This window comes from Diceros bicornis, chromosome 34 (genome assembly GCF_020826845.1).
Source record: "Diceros bicornis minor isolate mBicDic1 chromosome 34, mDicBic1.mat.cur, whole genome shotgun sequence".
NCBI lineage: Eukaryota > Metazoa > Chordata > Mammalia > Perissodactyla > Rhinocerotidae > Diceros > Diceros bicornis.
This window is the reverse complement of record NC_080773.1, coordinates 13,121,172-13,143,086: the sequence shown is the minus strand read 5'-3', so window position 1 is coordinate 13,143,086 and position 21,915 is coordinate 13,121,172. Positions and strand designations below refer to the sequence as shown.

General features: G+C 45.7%; 1 protein-coding gene across 1 annotated transcript in view; it reads left to right on the top strand.

The window, feature by feature from the left end:
- Positions 1-87: 87 nt before the first annotated feature.
- The window catches only part of FBXO27 (F-box protein 27), a 48,562-nt gene continuing 26,734 nt past the window's right edge, over positions 88-21,915 (top strand). Inside the window, exon 1 of the mRNA XM_058529290.1 lies at positions 88-791. The gene's annotated coding sequence lies outside the window, so the exon portion shown is untranslated. The remainder of the gene's footprint in view (positions 792-21,915) is intronic.

Sequence of the window (21,915 nt, the reverse complement as noted above, 5' to 3'; positions counted from 1 at the left end):
CCATGCTCACTCTCAGTGAAAGAGGTCTGGGAGTGGGGTGGGGGGCTCAGAGCAGAAAGTTGCTTTTGACAGCTCTGTCCCCAGCATTCCATCTTGCTTTTAGTAACCCCCATTTCTTCTACCTTTCTGTCTAGGTCTGCAGCATTCCACTCTGCCCTCAGAGACCTGATCACTACTCCATCCTCCAGCCTTCCATTTTGTTCCTAGTGACCCCGATCTCTCCTTTCCATCCCCAGATCCCCCCAGAATTCCATCCTACCTGGAGAGGCCCTGTTTCCTCTGCCCCTTCCTCAGTATCCCATCCTGCCTCAACCCCTCGCCCACCATCTCCACCTGTCTCTGCCGGCCCTGCACCTGCATACCCACTCCACTTCTCCCCAGCCCTTCCCGGCCGGCTCCTGCTCCCCGAGCACCTGCCCGGGGCGAGCAGGGCCGGGATCGTCAGCCCGGAGGTCGGGAGCTGGGGCAGGGGGCACCCTCCCGGTCCCCAGCTCACCCTCGGGGGCTCCACCTGCCCGCGCGTGCGTCTCTGGCCACCTGTGCGGCAGCGGTATTTATGAGTCTGCAGGCGCCGAGGCATCCCGCCGCCCACAGCAGTCCCAGCCCCGGAAGAGCCTGCTCTCTCGAGGTGACGGGCTCCCCAGACAGCCGGGGCCCCGGGTCCCACAGGTCCGGCCGGTCTTGAGCGCCACCCGCCCACCCCTCCAGGGCGGGGCCCCGGAAAGGGGACCCGGGACGTTTTGGTACGTCGCCGCCGCCGTCTCCAAGCCACCAGGTGAGCGCCCGGACAGGTAAGTCTACGCTCGTCCCCCAGGCGCCCCACCCCGCAGCTGCGAAGCCCCCGGGGCACAGACACCTCCTGGCCCTGCCGGATCCCGCCATACCCAGGTGTGCTGGCACCGGCGCCTGCCAGCCGGGGATGCCCCGTCCCTTCCCGCCGCGCCGGCTGCATCTGCCTCGCAATTCCTTCCGCCTTCCTCCTCTCCAAGCTCAGCCCACTGATTCCTCCCCAGACCCCCGGGCTGAAAACAAAATCTAAAATCCACGGCTGCCAGTGCCGCTTCTGAGCTGTGCGCCCTCGGCGGGTTACTCGACCTCGCTGGGCCTCGGTTTTTCACCTGTCAAAAGAGGGTGGTAACAGGACGTACCCCACGGGATGTTGTGAGAATTAAACAAGTTGACGCATGAAATTTCATGCTGAGAACGCGGCCTGGCCCAGAGTAAGCGCGGGATCAATGTTAGCTGTTGTTTTTATTATTATTAACGCTTGAACTCCAGAAATGGCCCCCGGCTCTAGGCGGGAGCAAGTGAGAATGTTCCCTGTAAAGCTTTGGGAGCTGTCTGAGGTTGTGAGTGGTGTGCTTGGGGGTTCTGGAACAGCAGGAAAGTCTGAGGGTCCAGATTCTCAGTTGTTCCCCCTTCCTGTCTGCAAATAAAATGACTCCACGACTTGGCTTTGTAAATTGAAAGTACAGCAGCGACTGCAGGTTGGGGACACAGATGTCAGAGACTGACACTGAGGGGGGGGGTTCAAGAGGGGCCTTTTGCACTGTTTGGATTTTTTCCCACCTTCCAGAGTCTCCATAACAGCTTAAAATGAAAGAGAAAGCAGCTCTCTTAGCTGTACTCAAATACCCTCCAGACCTCCCCACCCGCACCCACCCCATCAATTGTAACTTCCCCTTAGTTTTAGTTTTTCTGGTTATCTTCCAGAATCTGAGGTTCTTAACGTTTTTTGTGCTCAAGACACCTATGGCAGGCTGGTGAAACCCATCTCAAAATCATGTTTTTACATGCATAAAATAAATACACAGGATTACAAAGGAAATCAACACTATTGAAGTACAGATATACAAATATTTTTTATTGACGTATGATTGACATACAATGTTTTACTAGTTTCAGGTGTGCATCATAGTGATTCAATATTTATATGCATTACAAAATGATCACCACAATAAGTCCATCTGTCACCATACAAAGTTATTACAATATTATTGACTATATTCCCTATGCCACACGTTACATCCCCATGACTTATTAATTTTATAACTGGAAGTTTGTATACAAATATTTTTAAAACAAATATGTGATACGATAATATATGTGCTTTTATTAACGCATTAAACTTCAAGATCTAGTGACAGGTCCAAAAATTACGGTAATTGAGAAGTTGAGATGAGAGTATAGCAGATGTTTGAGGGTCCTGCTGTGGGATTTGAAAATATCTGTGATTTCTTCTCCTGGCAAAGCCAGAAACCTGCTAACAGTCTTGTGGTCCATTGCCACCCCTGCCTCGTGACAGAAGGACGTGCTAAATTTCAATTATATCAGCAGTTCTTAAACTTGATCCTCTTAAAAATTGTCGAGGACCCCAAAGAGCTTTTGTATATGTATATTTTGTATACATATATTTTATATATACACATATATTTTACATATATACATATATTTTACATATATAGATTTTATATATATACATATATTTTATGTGTGTATAAAATAAAACCAAGAAGCTTTTATTTATTTTTTTTTTTAAAGAAAGCTTTTTTTTTTAATTATTTATTTATTTATTTGTCCCCCAAAGCCCCAGTAGATAGTTGTGTGTCATAGCTACACATCCTTCTAGTTGCTGTATGTGGGACGCGGCCTCAGCATGGCCAGAGAAGCAGTGCGTCCGTGCGCGCCCAGGATCCCGGCCGGGCCGCCAGTAGCGGAGCGCCTGCACTTAACCGCTAAGCCACGGGGCCAGCCCGAAAGAAGATTTTAAAACGCGAGAATACACACGCATGCATTCCATGAGCCATCAGGGTGATGTGTCATCACAGGGCAGGCAGCCTTTGGAAAGCGAAAGTGACAAATACAGCTTAGTACTATTATGAAAATAATTTTGACCTCATTAACCCCCTGAGAAAGGTCTTGGGGACTCGCAGGGGTTCCCAAACCATATTTTGAGGACTGCTGAATGAAATCAAAGAGGTCATTGTTTTTCCCATCCAAGTTCACGCAGCCCCTGAAGTCCATCCGCCAACTCAGGTTAAGAAGCCCCATGGAGCTCGACCCCGTGGCTTAGCGGTTAAGTGCGCATGCTCCGCTGCTGTCGGCCCCCGGTTCGGATCCCGGGCGCGCACGGACGCACCGCTTCTCCGTCCATGCTGAGGCCGCGTCCCACATACAGCAACTAGAAGGATGTGCAACTATGACATACAACTATCTACTGGGGCTTTGGGGAAAAAAAAGGAGGAGGATTGGCAATAGGTGTTAGCCCAGGGCCAGTCTTCCTCAGCAAAAAAAAAGAGGAGGATTAGCATGGATGTTAGCTCAGGGCTGATCTTCCTCACACACACACACAAAAAAGAAGCCCCATGGAATTGGACCTGTTGGTCCCCGATGTGGTGGGTGAGGGCTCATAGCTCACTTGTGGCTTCTCCCCTCCTCTCAGGACAGCCATTGAACTATTTCTAGTTTCCCCTTTTAGATACCATTGTGTTTTGTGAAATCTACTTCCACTTCTCTATTTCTCATTTCATTCCTCGGAAAGAAGAACTTGTGGGGGTGAACAGAGCATCTACTCTGGGGCCAGGTGGCCTGTGTTTAGATCCAGGTCAAGCATTCACCAGCTTAGGCAAGTTATTGAACCTCTCTGTGCCTCAGTTTCCCCATCTGTTAAATGAGGAAAATAATAGTAAGTGTCTCATAGGGTTGCTGTGAGGATTAAATAAGGTAGTAGATATAAACCACTCAGAACAGTGCATAGCACAGAGCAGGTGCCACCCACATCCCTCCCAATCATTATTATACCCAAAACATCTAGTCCACCGGGTTTGTAAGATAAGGCTATGAAGAACCTTCTTTTCTAAATCATTTTTAGATTAAATTTTTTTGATTGTGAAATAGGACACGCATACAGAAAAGTATGTGAAACATAAACGTTCCACTTAATGCATTATGACAAAGAGAACACACCTGTGTAACCATCAACCAGGTGAAGAAATAAATCTTACCAGCTTTCCACAAGCCCCCTTCTGCCTCCTTCCAGACATTACTTTCTCCTTCCCCGTGAAGGTACCCACTTTACTTTTACCTGATTTTGGTTTCAACACTTAAGTATGCCTCTTTATATACAATAGTTTTATTTTGCCTGTTTTCCATGTGATATAGATAGAATTATACCCTATGAACTCTTGTGTCACATTATGATTGTGAAATTCATTGAGGTTGGGTGCATAAGTGCAATCCATTCCTTTGTGTGAATATACATGATTTATTTATATACCAACTGGCGGTGGAAATTTGAGTTGTTTCCATTTTTTGGCCCTTGCAAATAGTATTGCTCTTAACATTCTAGTATATATTTTGTTCTAGTACATTCACAACATAGTGTGAACATATATACACGTTTCTCGTGGGTATGAACACAAGTAGAATGGCTGGGTCATAGGGAATATATATTTTTATCTTTAGTAGATACTATCAAGGAGTTTTCCAAAGTGGTTGTAATAATTTCTTCTCCTCCCTCCAGCCATGTTGGAGCATTTCCATTGCTCCACATCCTCACCAACAGTTGGCTGTGTCAGACGTTTTACTTTTAGCCATTCTGTAGGGTGTGTAGTGCTAGCTCATTGCAGTTTTAATTTGCATCTCCCTGATGAGTAATAAAATTGAACATCTTTTCATTTGCATATTGGCCTTTTGACCAAGCCCTTTTTTGTGATGTGCTTGTTCAAGTGTCTCTCTCAGTTTTCTATTGGGTTGTCCAACTTTTAAATGGATTCATTCTTGGGCCGGCCCTGTGGCTTAGCGGTTAAGTGCTCGTGCTCCACTGCTGGTGGCCCGGGTTCGGATCCTGAGCGCGCACCGACGCACCGCTTCTCCGGCCATGCTGAGGCTGTGTCCCACATACAGCAACTAGAAGGATGTGCAGCTATGACATACAGCTATCTACTGGGGCTTTGGGGGAAAAATAAATAAATAAATTATAAAAAAATAATAAAATAAATGGATTCATTCTTTATATATTCTGGACACCAGCCATTTGTTAGTTGTATGTACTATGAACATCTTCTCCTACTCTATGGCTTGCCTTTTCATTCTCTTAGTGGCATTTTTCAATGAACAGAAGGTCTTCACTTTAGCACAGTCCAATTTTTCAATCTTTTCCTCTGGATGGTTATTTTTGCATCTCATTTAAGAAATATTTCCATGCCTCCAAAACGTGTTGATATTCTCTTCTGTGATTTTCAAAAGCTTTGTCATTTTGCATTACCTTTAGGTTGGCAGTCTATCTGGAACTGATTTTTGTGTATGGTGTGAGGTAAGGTTTTAAATTTTATTAAAATAATACACATGGCTAATAAAATAAACAAGTCTACTTTCTTAAGGAGACTTCTTTTTAAAGTATGTTGCCGTTATGAAAGCAAATCATCTTATTACTGAAAAATAAGTAGAAAGAGCCAGAAAAAGTTTAACAGCTCAGGGAACTAACAAATCTGAGTCTGAATCCTGGTTCTGCCACTTCATGGTTGGGTAACATTGGGCAAGTCCTGCCCTTCTCTTAGCCTCAGTGACCTAGTCTCCAAAATGGGTATAGCAGCACGAACCTCACAAGTACCTGGAAAGATACGGCATGTAAAGCCAGTCTTACAGGGCGGGGCACAAAGAAAGAGCTCAACTAATAGCAGCTGCAATTATTAACAAGGATTTTGTTTAATCACTCCGTGTCCATTTACCCCTAAACCACCACTGGTAACGGTGGGTGCAACTCCTTGAAGCATTTTTTCTTAGTCACCAGATCTGAGTTAATTCGTGATCACACTATAGTCCAATATTATTTTTGCTGGACTGTTCTAAACATTCTTTTTCCTGGCTGCATGATATTCCATTGTGTGGCATACTTCACCAACTCTGAGGAGAAGAGAGATGGCATTAATGGGTAAAAGTCAAGGCTTTGGAGCCAGATGGTCCGGGTTCAAACCCAACTCCAATATTTAGCAGCTATAAGTCCTTTGCCTCTCTGTGCCTCAGTTTCCTCATCTGTAAAATGGGGATAACATACCACACTGCATATTTGACATATTTTAGAGAGTCGCTGTGAGAATTAGGTGAGTAAATGGAAGTAGTGAATTAAGAACAGTAACAAAAATAGTGCTTGTTGTAAATTTGTAAAATGCTTTCAATTTTCCTTGTGTTTGAAATTTTTCATAATAAAATGTTGGGAAAAATACTCAAGGAGATCCACGTAGCTGTTGTTGTTGATGGTTGTGGTGAAAACAGAGCAATTGGTTCCTGAGTGCTTGGCATGTGCCAGGCACCCTGTGTATGAAATAGTCACTGAATGGCCCTGAGAATCTTTAATGCAGACTTTAGGAGGCCCATTTGTCAGAGAAGGGAACTGAGGCTCGGCAAGGCTTAGCACCTCATGGTGCGGTCTTCAGGTCGCTGATGTGGCGGGGGGCAGAGGAGGAGAGTGAGATCCAGAGGAGGGCAGTGGCAGAGGGACAGCTCCCTTCCAGGAGGGTGGCATACACCTCAGGACAGTGACCTGGGCCGACAGGTCTTGGGGTCCCCCTGGGGGATGACCCTCACTTCTCAGCCGCCTTGTATGGAGCACTCTCCATGGGCCAGCATCGTTCTGCGTGCTTTGCGTGAATGACCTCATTGATGCTGCACCCGGATTATTAACCCCGTTTTATAGATGGGGAAACTGAGGCTGAGAGAGATTGAGCAATTTAGCTACGATCACACAGCTGGTATGTAGTCAAGCTGGAACTAAAACCCTGGCGTGTCTGATTTGAAAGCCTGGGATGTGAACGCTTTTAGGAAAGACTTTTCCCCACTTGGGATATTATCTATTGAGAAATCCTGTCAGCTGCACCCTCAGATTTACCCAGAATCTGCCCACTTCCCTCCCTTCCTCAGCATCTAGCCATCATCCCCTTCCTGGACCATCTCAGCAGCCCCTCTCTGGACTCCCTCCTCCTGTCCTGCTCTGGCAGTCTTCCCCACAGGCAACAAGAGGGACCTTGTGATCGCTTCAGTCAGGTCATGCCTCTCCCCGGCCCAGAGCCCTCCTGTGGCTGTATCTCACTCAGCGTAAAAGCCAGAGTCTTCCCCCTGGCCCACCCCACATGACCTGCCCCTGTCACCATTCTGTCCTCATCTCCCACTACTGACCCCCTGTTCACTCTCCTCCAGACACAGGGACTTCCACACTGTTCCTTGAACACAACAGACACATTCTTACCCCAGGGCCTTTGCACTGGCTGTTCCCTCCACCTGAAACATTCTTTCCCGATGCCCACATAGCTCCCTCCCTCTCTCCTTCAGGCTTTACCCAAATGTCACTTTCCCAATGAGGATCTCCTTGACTTTCTAACATAAAATCACAATCCACCCCCACATTCCACTACCAATCCCCTAAGCCAGGGGTCTGCAAACTTTTTCTGTAAAGGGCAAGATATTAAATAGGCTTTGTGGGCCATCTGGTCTCTGCCACGGCTACTTGACTCTGAGTTCATAACACAAAAGCAGCCATAGACAATCTGTAACCCAGTGAGCATGGCTGTATTCCCATAAAACTTTATTTATGGACACTGAAATGTGAATTTCATGCAAATTTCATGTGTCACAAAATCTTCTCTTGATTTCCTTTTCCCCACCCTTAAAAGATGTAAAAGCAAGTCTTAGCTTGGGAACTGTAAGAAAACAAATAATGGGCCAAATCTGAACTGCAGGCTGCAGTTTGCTGACCCTTGCCCTAAGCTCACCCTGCCCAGTATTTTCACATAACATTCGTCACCTTCTAACAGAACGTTTATACAGAACAGTAATATTTATGTGTTGTTTACTGTCTAACTTCCCCACTAGACTGTCAGCTTCAGGAAGGCAGAGATTCTGTCTGTCTGGCACATGGTAAGTGCACAGTGAAGATTTGTTAAATGAGGGGCCGGCCTGGGTAAGTGGCGCAGCTGGTAAGTGCACGCGCTCCGCTTTGGAGGCCCGGGGTTCCCAGGTTTGGATCCCGGGCACGCACTGACGCACCGCTTGTCAAGCCGTGCTGCGGCGGCGTCCCATATAAAGTAGAGGAAGATGGGCACGGGTGTTAGCCCAGGGACAATGTTCCTCAGCAAAAAAGAGGAGGATTGGCATTGGATGTTAGCTCAGGGCTGATCTTCCTCACACACACACAAACAAGATTTGTTCAATGATTGAATGCATGAATGAATCCTAACGACCATCGCAAGCGTGAACCCTCTCTCCTTCCATACCACCTTCCTCATCAGGGGTAACCATGGCCAGTGCCCATACCTTAAGGCCCTGCTGCTTCAGGAGGAACCTGGCTAAGAGCTGGGTCCAAGAATTTGAGATTGGGAGGAAGAGGCAAGTAGAGAGCCACTTCCTCTCATCCCAACCTTTGGGCTCCATGATTTCTTGTTGACTGTGATGTCATGTGTCAGGGGACCTGTGAGCCACCGGAGGTGAGGGGCATGCCCAGGGCACAGCTCACCTCCTGGGAGATGCCACCCTGCCTCAAATTATGGCAGGAAGGAAGGATGACTCACCCCCTCAGATATGGAAGCTTCCTGTGACAGACTCAGGGCCGCCCCGCCAGATACTCAATCTCCCGCCCACCTGAGGCCTCATCCTTGTCATCATGGTGAGCCATGGGTGCTCACTATGTGTCAGGTACCACAAGTGTGATTGTGTGGCTTCCATACCCATCCTCACACCTCCATTTTCTAGAAGAGGAAACTGAGGTTCAGAGAAGTGAGCTCAGTTACCTGAGATCACACTGTTAGTAAGAAGAGCTGGGACTCGTTCCCAGGGCCCTCTGCCTCTGGGGCCTTAGCCATCGGGCTCCCCTGTCTCTAAGTCATCCCTCTGCCCAGAGACATTGGCCATCACATCCTGGATTTTAGGCCCCAAGTCCAGTGGCATCTCCCAATAGTGTCCAATCACGGGGTGGGAGTGATGGTTCCATAAGATCCAGAATTGAGACCTGGGACAGAGTAAACCTCAACAAATGTGAGCTCTCTTTAGTATTTGCCCGACTATTTATTGCACTGTTGTTTGGCTACATTTTCGCCTTGAGGGGTGAGGGAGGATTTCAAAGTCAACATATAAGAGTTAAAAGCAGATATTATTTTAAATTACCTTTAAAAAAAAAAACTCCTCATATATCTTCAAAAAAACAATATCTCCAGTGGGTACCAGGGCACCATTCTAAGCACTTTACACATCCTCATAACAAGGCTGTGAGGTAGGGATTTCATTATACCCATTTCACAGATAAGAAAAGTCGAGCATAAAGTTCCTGTCTGGGTAAACCACCACACAGACATCTTGGTTTTCCTCAAATGTTGGAGTTGATCACTGAACGGTGGTTTGGATAAAGCTTGAGTTGAGGTTAAAATCTGAGACCAGTGAAAGAACACCACTGAACATGGTTGACTTGCATTTAGGGTCCGTGATATCTTAAAAATACATATTATTATATACGAGGATCACAGTTACCATGAGAAAAATGTTCATACTATGAGAAGGAACAATAAAATCATGAAACACATGCTTATAGAATGGAATAGCCTCTAGGGAGCTGGTTTTGTTTTGGAGGGAGGATTTTCCCTGAGAACACAGAATTGAATGCCTGGGACGTGTGTGTTCATGCTGGCTGGGAGTATCATTGGTGGTAGTAGATTACAACTAGGCCTTGCATAAGACGTTGCCCAAATATTGTATTCTGTTTCATACAACACAGAATAGAGTATAAAACCCAAATGTACAGCTTAAAGAATAACAATTTAAAAACCTGTACACTTACCACCTGGGTAAGGAACGAGCTCATTATCAGTACTTTAGCACCAGCTGTGTGTCCCACCCAAGTCCTCTGTAACCATTATCATGGCTTGTGTGTTCAATATTCTCTTGCTTTTCTTCATAGTTTATCGCCTATGCATGAATTCCCCCAACACCATAACGGTTGAGGTTTCTTGTTAATATTTTATTTTGGAATCATTTTAGATTTACAGAAAAGTTGCAAAGATATTGCAGAGTTCCAACATACCCCGGCCCAGTTTTCCCTAATGTTAGCATCTTACAAAACCATGGTGCAGTTGTCAAAACTAAGAAATTTATGTTGGTACAATGTTGCTAATTAGATACAGATTTTATTTGGATTTTACCCATTTTTCCACTATATGGTTGAGTGTTTAAAAACCAATTAGAGAGCAAGGACCATTCTATCTGTGTAAGGAAAGGGCAGACTGGCCACTCTCAAGTGGAGGCCCCTGGGAGAGGATGAGCTGGACCATATCCAGCTCATAATCTGGTGTCAGCTTCCCTGCGGGTCCACACAAACCCCTTCTGGAGAATCCAGTGGGTGGGGGCATGAGTGAATCTTAGAAAGCATATGGATAACCATAAATAAGGATAGCTGTCAGGGCTGAAATGTGGGCCACATCCAGCATGACCAGCAGGAATGTGGTCAGCTCTGTTTTTTACTTCTGAGAACACCTCAGCCTTCCATAATCTCTCGTGAGTGGGAGCAAGCAGCACATTTACTAGGGGGAAAATGAGCATCCTCAGTGGCTCCAGCACCCCGTCCTGGAGGGAGAGCGGGATCTCTATCGTGATCGAGACAAGTCAAGTACAGACAAGAATGTGGTTCACATTCACCCAGCCATTCTCCCCTCATGTGAGAGGAAAGCAGTACAATGGCAGTTGGCATGCTGGTGATGACAGACCTCAACATAGGTGTCTCTTGGGTCACGTGGTCCTCTTTGGACTGGTTGACCTCTAACCTTGATACCCAGCTGCCATGTTGGGATTTTCCCTCCCTTCCTCCTGTGTTGGGTCCCTTGTGTCTTGGATTCCAATTCTTCCTCTTTCTTGGTGACGCTCTCATTTTGGTGGAGCACATCCTATAGCTTCTTCTTTTTTCTCTCTCTCTGTAGCTTCTTGAGGAAAGTTTCTTGGGAGGTAAATTTTTGAGAGCTTGCACATCAGAAAATGTCTTCAACTTCCCCTCTTACTTGGTTGATAGCTTGGCTGGCTATAGAATTCAGGGACAGAAAGTAGTTTCCTTCAGAATTTTGAAGGCATTTCCCCCTTGTCTTCTTGTTGGCAGTATTGTTCTTGAGAAGTCTAAAGTCCTTCTGCTTCTTGATCCTTTGTTGATGATGATGATGATGATAATGATGCTGATGATGATCTGCCACGCCACTCCCTAAACTTATTAAATCTTTTTGTCCCCAGAGTTCTGAAATTTTACAATGACATAACCTGAGAAGGCTCTATTTTTATCAACTCTGGTGGGCACAAGCAGGAGGCACATAGAAGGAGGGAGACCAGCGAGGAGGCTGCTGAGTAAGTCCAAGCAAGAGACGAGAGTGGACAGGACCAGGTATGGGGCGGGGGGAGCATGGAGGTGGTGAAATGTGATCATGTGTCAGATAGATTTTGAAGGTAGAGCTGACAGAATTTGATGTCAGATTTTAAAGGATGAGAGAGAAATAGAAGACTCAAGGACCAACTCCAAGACTTTTGGCTTGAGCAACTGGAAGGATGAATTGCCTTGCACTGAGATAGGGAAGAGAGAAAAGATTTGGGCAAGAAAATCAGAAATTCGGTTTTCAGTGTGTTAATCTGGAGATGCCTATTAGTCATCCAAATGGAGATGTCAAATAGGCAGTTGGATGAGGAGTCTGGTTTTCAGGGGAGAGATCAGGCTGGGGAGAGAAATTTGCAAGTCAACAGCTTATCAGTGGTCTTTACGGCCATGAGATTGGCTGTGAACACCAATGGGAAGGGGTGAGGGCCAAGGACCGAGCCTTGAGAGACTGAGAAGGAACAGCCAACAGACATGGTATCCTGGAAGCCAAAGGAAAAAGGAAGGACAGAGTCCTTAACCATGTCAAACGCTGCTGGTGGACCAAGGATATTGAAAGACTTGAACTTTGGATTTAGCAACATGGAGGTCATTGGTGACTGTGACGAGCTGTTGATAGATTTGTTTTTCATGGCTGCACATCGGGCTGTGTTGGGAGTCCCATGATGTATTTAACCAATCCCCTCCTGAGGGATATTTGGATTGTGCCCAACTTTTGTTATTTCAAACAGTGTTGCAATGAAGAACCTCACACACACGTGTTTTTTACTCTCTGCTTGTGCTGTTCTCCTACACATGAATTTCTGGGTCAGAGAGGAGGTACATTTCTAATTCTGACAGATGTCGCAACTGTCCACCGTAGAGATTGTGCCAGTCGATGCTCCCACCAACGTGTGCCGTTTCTCCTGGGATGTTGCCAATCGTTTCATGCTTTACCCATTTGTTGTATTAAAAAGTGGTATCTCAGTTGTTTTAATCTGCATTTATTTTACTTCAAGTCATGTCTTATATCTTTACATATATTTAAGAGCCATTTTTATTTCCTTTTCGAGGAACTATCTGTTCATATTCTCTGTGCATTTTTTTCCTGCAGGATTGTTCTTTTTCTTACTGATTTGTAGGAAATCTATGTATGTATTAGGAAAATCAGCCCTTGTGAGTGATATGATTTGTGAGTATTTTTCCCATTTTTTTAGTGTTAATTCTGGATTGATCAAATTTAGACATTAGCTATTGACTCCTCGTTATGAAAGATGAAGATCCGGATTTCTCACCCCACCATCCTGTTTCTCCCTTCCCTTTAATTTCTGATATTAGAACCAATTTTACCCTATTTCATCTTCTTGCAAACACAACTTCTGACCTGCAAGCTTCTTCGAGAAAGCCAGGATGATCTAAACACATCTGATAATGTTGCTGTAAAAGAATCAGAAATTATCAAGAAAATGATGTGAATGGCAGATTTACATCCACCACCATCAGTGAAACCTTTGCCCTCAGCAGTATTATGCCAAAAGATGGGCGATCACTTCGAAAGTCTGGCAACTCCTGTTTTAGAGTGTGTTTTTCCAACTTTTTCTTACTACAATTCAGAATAAGAAATGGGAGCCATAGCTTTATGGAATTATTCCCTGTGGTCTCCATTTTCTTTGCTGCATGCTGCAAATAAAATTTCTGCTTTATGAGGCAACAAAAAAGGGGCCAGCCTGGTGGCGTAGTGGTTAAGTTTGGCATGCTCTGCTTTGGTGGCCTGGGTTCACGAGTTCAGATCCCAGGTGTGACCTACACGTTGTGCTCATCAAGCCGTGTGTGGCAGCACCCCACATACAAAATGGAGGAAAGATTGGCACAGGTGTTAGCTCAAGGACAATCTTCCTCAAGCAAAAACAGGAAGATTGACAACAGATGTTAGCTCAGGGCGAATCTCCCTCACCAAAAAAAAAAAAAGAATAAGAAATGTATGCACATCACAACCCAGCCCGCACACACATATCTGTGTATCTATTATTCAGTTGCAAGTTTTATGTAACTTGTGCAAGAGTCACAAAGCAGCACTTATCCAGTTGGCGCTGGCTGCGATTGTGTATTCTGTTGCGTTTTGCTTTTGTTCTTAAATTCCTGTCAAAATCCACTGAACCGACTTCAAGGTCTCAGCGGCCCAATGCCTCCTTTCTATAACAAGTATATACTTTTCCATTTTCCTACACAGATATTTTTAAATTTTTGTTTTATTCAACTTGAATTTACATTATAATTACAATGAAGTGCTCCCACTTTAAGTGTGCAGTTTGATGAGTCTTAACATCCCATCGTATGCCATCCCAGTCAAGGTAGAGAACATTTCCGTCCTTCCAGAAAGTTCCTCTGTGCCCCTTTTTAGTCAATCCTCTCACCACCCATCCTCCATACCCCAGGGTAATTGCTGTTCTGATTTTTATCACCATAGATTAGTATTATAATAAATATTTTTATATGCTCCCTTTACTACCCTGAAATGAAATTTATGGATAATATAACCTACCCACACACACAAAAAATTTTTAATCAAGATAATGTCCTTATTGTAATATAAAGGAAGAATGAAAGGAAAGTAATTTGTAATACAACAATGAAAGACTCAGGCCTGATTAAGCTGCAAGACATAATGATGAGGTTAGGGTCTACACCAGGGTTGGCATCTTCGTGAATGCTGTCTGGAATGCCCCAAATGAAGACAGACACGGGTAATACCGTGTTTGCGATTCAAAGAACAAAATGGTGAGCAATGAATAAAGTTCCCTCATTTTACCCAGTAGATGCATTCCTGGAAAATTTTAAATTTTGTTTATGAGCAAGATGGAGCTGAGTGCTGGGCTCGGGTAATTATAAACAGGTTCTTTAACTCCACAAAGGTGTCGTGGGATGTAGTGTGGGACTGCCTGTCTGGGGCACTCATGGGACATTTGGCATCCTGGTCCCCTGCCCAGGAAGTGCCAGTGGCTCCCCCCATCACAAAACCTTCCTCCAGTTCCCCGAACACCCCCCGGGAGCAGTAACCATTCCCAGAATGAGTCTCTACTGCAATTCCAAAAGTGTTGCTTTAGAAAATTGTCCTGGGCCAGCCCTGTGGCTTAGCGGTTATGTGCGCGCGCTCTGCTGCTGGTGGCCCAGGTTTGGATCCCTGGCGCGCGCTGATGCACCGCTTCTCCGGCCATGCTGAGGCTGCGTCCCACATACAGCAACTAGAAGGATGTGCAACTATGACATACAACTATCTACTGGGGCTTTGGGGGAAAAAAAAAAGGAGGAGTATTGCCAATAGATGTTATCTCAGAGCCCATCTTCCTCAGCAAAAAGAGGAGGATTAGCACGGATGTTAGATCAGGGCTGATCTTCCTCACAAAAAAGAAAAGAAAAGAAAAGAAAAGAGTCCTTCCCACATTTGGGGGGTGCTGGGTTTAAATGTTGGGCTGCCTGAGCTTTGTGGGGGGTGCAGTGGAGCAGCAATGAAGGTGAAAGCAGCCAGCTGACACAGCTGCAGCCCCTGATTTCAGCTCCCCTTCCCACTTACCACCTGGTCCCTCTGTTCCTCTCCTGGAGGACCTTCCTGTGGGTTCTGGGATAGGGCCCCCTCTTGCTGTCCCAGGGTCAACAGCTTCCCAGACAAGTTCCATCTTCAGGAAATATGTTGATATTTCTTCCCTTTGCATGGTCTTCCTCTGAGTTCCTTTCCTCTTCCGTTGGGAACTTCCCTCCTTTTATTCCTTTACAGGCATTTCAGTGGAATCTCCAGATGGTCCAAGGATGCAGGATGCAGGCCTTCGGGCCAAATCTAACCCACAGTCATGTTTTCTCTGGTCCAGAGAGTGGGCCCCAGTGGTGTGGCCAACTTGACAGTGGACATTTGAAGCAGTCATGCCAAGGAGTTAAGAGCTCCCGCATTTATTAGGGTGGCTTTGGGTACATTTCTTAACCCCTCTGGACCTCCATTTCCTCCATTTCCTCAAAGAAGAAAATGAGGATGGTGATCACGCTTGTGCAGAAAAGAGTTAACTCAGTGGGCCTGAGTTGCCCAAACCCTGCATACTCCCAAGAAGGGCCTGTTGTCATGTCTGGTCCTCGGCCAGTGCCTGGGAATTGAGCCCTTCAAATGTGCTGATAAGAGTGTTTTGCACACTTGGGGTCTTGAACCACACTGTGCCAGTTTGTCTAGATAGTTTGTGCAAACAACGTAATTTGTGGTTGAACATCGGCTTTCCTTCTGGGGGTCTGGAGCTTCAGTGACTATGGCCAGTCATCCAAGGACTGTGTGCCTATGTGATGGGGCCCCAACAAAAACCCTGGACTCCTAGGCTCAAGTGAACTTCCCAGGTAGACAGCACTTTGCATGTGTTGTCACACATCATGGCTGGAGCAATTCAGTGCATCCTGTGACTCTACCAGAAGAGGACTTGGAAGCTTGCCCCAGTTTCCTCTGTATTTCTCCCGTGCACCTTTTCCCTTCGCTGATTCTGCTTCATATCTTTTCACTGTAATGAACTATAACTTGAGTATTACAGCTTCCGAGTCCCACGAGACTTCTGGTGAATCACCAAACCTGAGGGTGGTCTTGGAGACCCCCAACACAACACCCAAGATGCTTTGAGATGCAGTAAAAGGAAATCCAATTCCAAGAAGCTTTGAAGATAAGAACATATGTTCTCCATCATAACCAGGAGGGCAGAGGCAGAGCCACACCTGGGTTAGTGTAATGGTTCAGCAATGGCAGCAAGGGACATCTCTGTCCATTTTTCTCCTCCATTGTCCTCAGCATGTTGGCAGCCATCTTGGGACTTGTTGCCTCATTGTCCTAAAATGGCCTCCAGCACTTCCTGTATGATTGTTTCTTCACTCAACCTCTGCTACGGAAAGGAAACATTTTATACAAAACACACACACTGTAACATACACACCAAAAAGTACATAAATATACAGTATAAATGAATGATTACAGTGCAAACACACATATAACCACCAACCAGGTCAAGAAAGAGAACATTGTCTCACCCCGAAGTCTCCCTCATCATGCTCCCTCCCAATCATAGACCCCTCAACTCTAAGAGGTGTATGGACCTCATGGTTTTTATCGAGCAGGATAAACTTCCCCAAATCCCCTCGTTATTCTCCCCACAGACCTGGACATCTCTCCCCCAGTGAAACCAGTTCCCTGAGAATACTGCTGTGAGGGTTCCTGGACACAATTCCAACGTGTGTGTGTGTGTGTGTGTGTGTGTGTAGGCTTCCCCACACCCCACACCAACAAGCAGTTCTAGGGCCGGCCCCGTGGCTTAGCGGTTAAGTGCGCGAGCTCCGCTGCTGGCAGCCCGGGTTAGGATCCCGGGCGTGCACTGACACACCGCTTCTCCGTCCATGCTGAGGCCGCGTCCCACATACAGCAACTAGAAGGATGTGCAGCTATGACATACAACTATCTACTGGGGCTTTGGGGGAAAAAATAAATAAATAAATAAAATTATAAATCAAAAACAAAAACAAGCAGTTCTTGGACACCAGTAGGGTGTTCAAGAATTCAACTCAATTCTGACACTACCTACCCAGAGATAGAATCAGACGCCACAGGTTAAGGGCTCAGTCCCACAAGACCACCCCCCACTGCAGATGCCAATAGGAAGCCCAGGTTGTTACCTGTGCTTCTGACCGACAAGATACAAATTGGAGGTTCCAATGACCCCCTCCAACTCAGGCTGCCAATCACAAGTCCAGGTTGTTACCTGTGCTTCTGATCAACCGGCTGTAAATCGGAGGTTCCCACGACCCAACTCCTTGCATTTGACTACTTTGCTAGAACGGCTCACAGAACTCAAGAAAACCTTTTTACTCACTAGATTACTGATTTATTACAACGGACATTAAAGGATACAAATCAACAGCCAGAGGAAGAGACACACACGGCCAGGTCCGGGACAAAGGAGCTTCTGTCCCCATGCAGCTTGGGGCCCAGTCTGGTGGCACATGGAAGCATCTGGTTCCCCAATGTGGAAGCTCTCTGAACCTCCTCCTTTTGGGTTTTTATGGAGGCTTCATTACATAGACGTGGTTGGTTAACTCACTGGTCATTGGTGAGTGATTCAACCTCCAGCCTCTCTCCCCTCCCCAGAAATCGGGGTGGGACTGAACGTTCCAGCCCTCTATTCATGGTTGGGTCCCTGGCAACCAGCCCCCACCCTTAGGGGCTCTCCAAAAGCCACCTCATTAACATAAAGCCAGCTGTGGTGGAAAGGGGCTTGTGATGAATAACAAGACACCCATTTCACCTTTATGGCTCTGAAGTGTTTTCAGAAACTGAGGACAAGAGACCAAATGTTAGGAAAAAAGATGCTTCTATTGCTCTTATAGTTCAGGGAATTCCAAGAGTTTTGGGAGCTGTGAGCCAGGAACTGTGGATCAAGATCAGATATATCTGAGAAATAGATTTGGGTCATCTGAATGACCAAATGTATATTTCTTATAAATCACAATATCACAATTGCCCTTTGTACCCGAACAAAATTGGGGCTCTATGAGCCAAACTTGGGACAGGCGACATGTCCATTAGCTCAGGGGGGAGCAGGTCTACCACCTGTCATAACGTTGAGCATCAAGTGAACCCCATTTCTTCTGAATCCTCCAGTGGCTTCCAGCCCTGCCTTTGATCAGGAGAATCCCTTGTCATAATGGGTGTTTTGTTTGCCAAAACCCTTTTTTACGAAAAAGTTTCAAATCTACAGAAAAGTAGAGAGAATAGTATAATGAACACCGCCTATTACTTCCATCTGGATTTAATAGTTGTTAATAATTTACTATGTGTGCTTTGTCCTCATTTTTTCTGGAACTATTTGAGAGTGAGTTGCAGACATGGTGACCGTTCTCCCTAAATACTTAAACACACATCTCCTAAGAATCAGGTCGTTCTCCTACCGAACTGCATTACTATTATTCCACCTAAGTCCATAATCTTTTCTGCTTGGTCCATCTCAAATTTCCCTAATGGTCTTGTTACCAAACCAAGTTAATTTTGCCCGCCGCGTGATTATGCGAATCACTGAGAGGATGAGTTTGCAAAGAAAGGATTTAATCACACGGCAGCCAAGTGAGGAGGTGGGAGAATCAATCTCAGATCCACCTTCCCAAAAATGGGGACCCAGGGATATTTATGGGGTAAGGGGCAAGGTGGTCTGAAGTGTGGGAACAGGTGATGGGAGGTGAGGACGAGGGAGGTAATTGATGATCTGCACAAGCGTAGTCCAGCTACATTGATCTTCATAGGACGCATGTTCACAAAATGCCAGCATTCCCATGATCTGAGGGTGGTGTTTTTAGTTTCTTGAAGTCAAAGGGTCATTGATCGGTCATCCTAGCAGGTCCAGTTGAGGAGTTGGTGGTCTCAACCGGCCTGAACCAGACAAGGGGTCTCAGTTCCTGAAAAACCACTCTTAATCACTCCACTGATGAGATGGTGTCAGTTGAACTAGTCCTGGAGGGCCCGAGGTTACATCTCTATCCCTAGCTTATTGGTTTCAAGCACTCAAAGCATTTCATATCCCTTATCTCACTTAGTTCTCACAGTGCAGGAAATAGATTTCCTTATTAGTCATTTACAGATGAGGAAACTGAGGTCAGAGAGATTAGGTATGATGAATAAATGACAAGCACTAGGATACATTGGAGTATGTGAGGAAGGCATTTGGTTTAAAACTAATTCGGCCTGACCTTGTTTTTCCAGAAGGGCCTGACGTGGCCTGTTGAGCATGTGTTGTACATCTGCTTTAAATATTTACAATGTCCCAAAGCCAAGAATGATGCCCTTATTATTATTGGGGTTTTTTTGTTTGTTTGTTTGTTTGCTGAGGAAGATTGGCTCTGAGCTAACATTCATGCCCATCTTCCTCCATTTTGTATGTGGGACGCCGCAACAGCATAGCTTGATGAGCGGTGCGTCGGTCCGTGCCTGGGACTCGAACCTGCAAACCCTGGGCCGCCGAAGTAGAGTGCGCAAACTTACTGACTACGCCACTGGGCCAGCCCAGAATGATGCCCTTAAAGATAGGGATGTAGCTTCCCTCCATATCGGCATTTCTTTAAAGATAAGCATCTCTTCCTGGAGACTAAGGATCAATTATCAACCTGCTGTGCTCACCTTGTGACCACTTACCTGCTGTGTTGGCAAAGCAATCTCATGACTGTTGTAAAAGGGACATTCCTGTCATATGTGATGTATGCTCTTTGTTCCAAGATGGGATAAACCACTCTGTATACCCTGCTTCTTTGGTGCCCTTCCTTCTTTGGGGAAGGAAGCCCCCCGGGCTATAGTCCTCAGACCTGGTTCATATAATAAACTCACCCCAAATTTGACTTATAAATTGATTATGGATTATTTGCATTGACAGGTAGCTTGTCATATCACATAGCTAGTATGTGGTGAAGCCTGGACTTGAACTCAGGTCTCTCCCCTTCCACAGCTTAACCCAACGCTCCGTAACCCTTGGCCCCACCTCCGCCCATCCTGGGGCATTAATAAACACGAGTACAGGCATTACCCGCACGTGCCACTTCAGCAGAGGTTTCCCAAAAGTCCCAGCTTACTTTGCATCATTATAAATGTAATCTGTTTGAAGACTTCTAACAGAGAGATATGGCGGCTTGGTGACAACCATCAACTCTCACTTTGGCCAGCTAGGTGCTGGACACCAGGCATATGTGCAGAAGACCCAAGAAAGAAGAAAGGTGAATTGTGAGCCCAAGCCACACAAACGGGGGGCCATCATCTGAGGGAAAAGTTGTGCTGGGTTTCTCTAAGACCAAGTTTCCCAGACCTCAGTGGTTCACGTACCAGTTGAGATTTTTAGCCATAGTCAAGGGCTACTTGAACTATTATTTACTTAATACTTCTCTTCAAATAATTTTTAGACTTAATTTAGATTAAAAGGTAACTTTATGTCACTACTTTAAAGGGAAAATCAATACCGCTTAACATTTTTTCAAAGACAACATGAGCTATTTACATAACAAAGGTTCATTTTGCGTACCACCTAAAATCTCGCTAGCGTGCTCCACTCTTTGGGAGATGCTGTTCTGAGAGGAAATGAATGACAATTTCCAGAGAGATTGTTTGGTCAAAGGTGGGAAACTGGCCCTGAGATGTAGAAGAGGAGACAGGGATAATGGGCTGGGTGTCTGAGGGGTGGTAACAAGGTCAGAGCCCCCCAGGGTTGGAGACGGAAATGTTTGCTGTTGTGTCAATGGTGTTGGGGAGATTGGGCTCCTCTGAGTGTCTTTGAACAACATCTTGGAGTTACCCATCAATCAGACTATTAAGCTGGGCTTCCCAGAGATCTGTAGCGTTGGGTGGGGAAAGAGGTCTGCTGGAGAGAATACTCGCTTAGGGGGCTCCGGAGTGGGAGAGAGGCCAAAAAAACACTAGTAAAAACAGCCTGTGTTCAGAACGCTCAGAACCCACCAGCACTTCGGGGAGAATGTTTACACACATACACACTCATACACTCACACACACATACACACATGATCTCCATATATGAATGCTTTGGGCTGCAAGTTACAGGAAGCGTACAGAGATTTGTTGGTCTGTACAGATGCTCAGCAATGTCATTGGCATCCCAGGTGCCTGTTTCTCTGCTCTGTGGTCTCTAGTTTCAGCTTCATCCTCTCGTTTTGGGAAGGCTGCCAACACCAGTGCAACATGCCTCCTTGTTTGAGTTCAGCAAGAGAGAGGGAGAGAGACAGACAGACAGAGACAGACAAAGAGACAGAGAGAGAACCTGTGTCTTCCTGGGGGACCCTCCCTGAAGAGTGAGGAGGGTATTGGTGGGGTGTTCAGGAAGAGCTAACCTAATAATACTGATAAACAATTATCTGCCACTTTCTGTGCTACAGGCACTGTTCGCAGCCTTTCCGTACGCTTTACTTCATCAACTCTGAGATGCCCTGTTTGCAAGAGACATCTTAGAAAAAACACTGCTAATTAAACCATGACAGACCATCCATTTTAACACCCGTCCCAATTCCTTAGATCAATGAAACACCCCATATTAGCTCATTTACTCCTCACCACAACCCTATGAGGTAGGTAGTGTAGGAGTGGAAGAATTTCCCTCTACCCTTCTAGGTTCTTTGGCTGGCCTAATAATTAAATTGACATAAGACAGATTAACAAGAGAAAAACAAACAAAAGCTTAATAACATTGTCGGGGATCAGAATTCGCCATCCCAACATGTGTCTCTCCAGCTTGATTACTTTTAACAAAAGACTTTGAACCTCCCCCCTAACTCCCTAAAAGAATTTAGAATAGAAAGCCTGTCCCAGGAAGGAGATATTACCATAGATAGCTCTGGGTGCAGTAGACTGGGAGGGTCCTTGCTAAGCTCGTTTTTCTCAAAGTTCTATCTCTTGGGTCATATTACCTACGGATGGCCCAGCAAATATTTGTTTATCAAACATTTGCATTTCCATCTCCATGTGAATTGCCTTCCTCCCTTTTGAAGCACCAAACCAC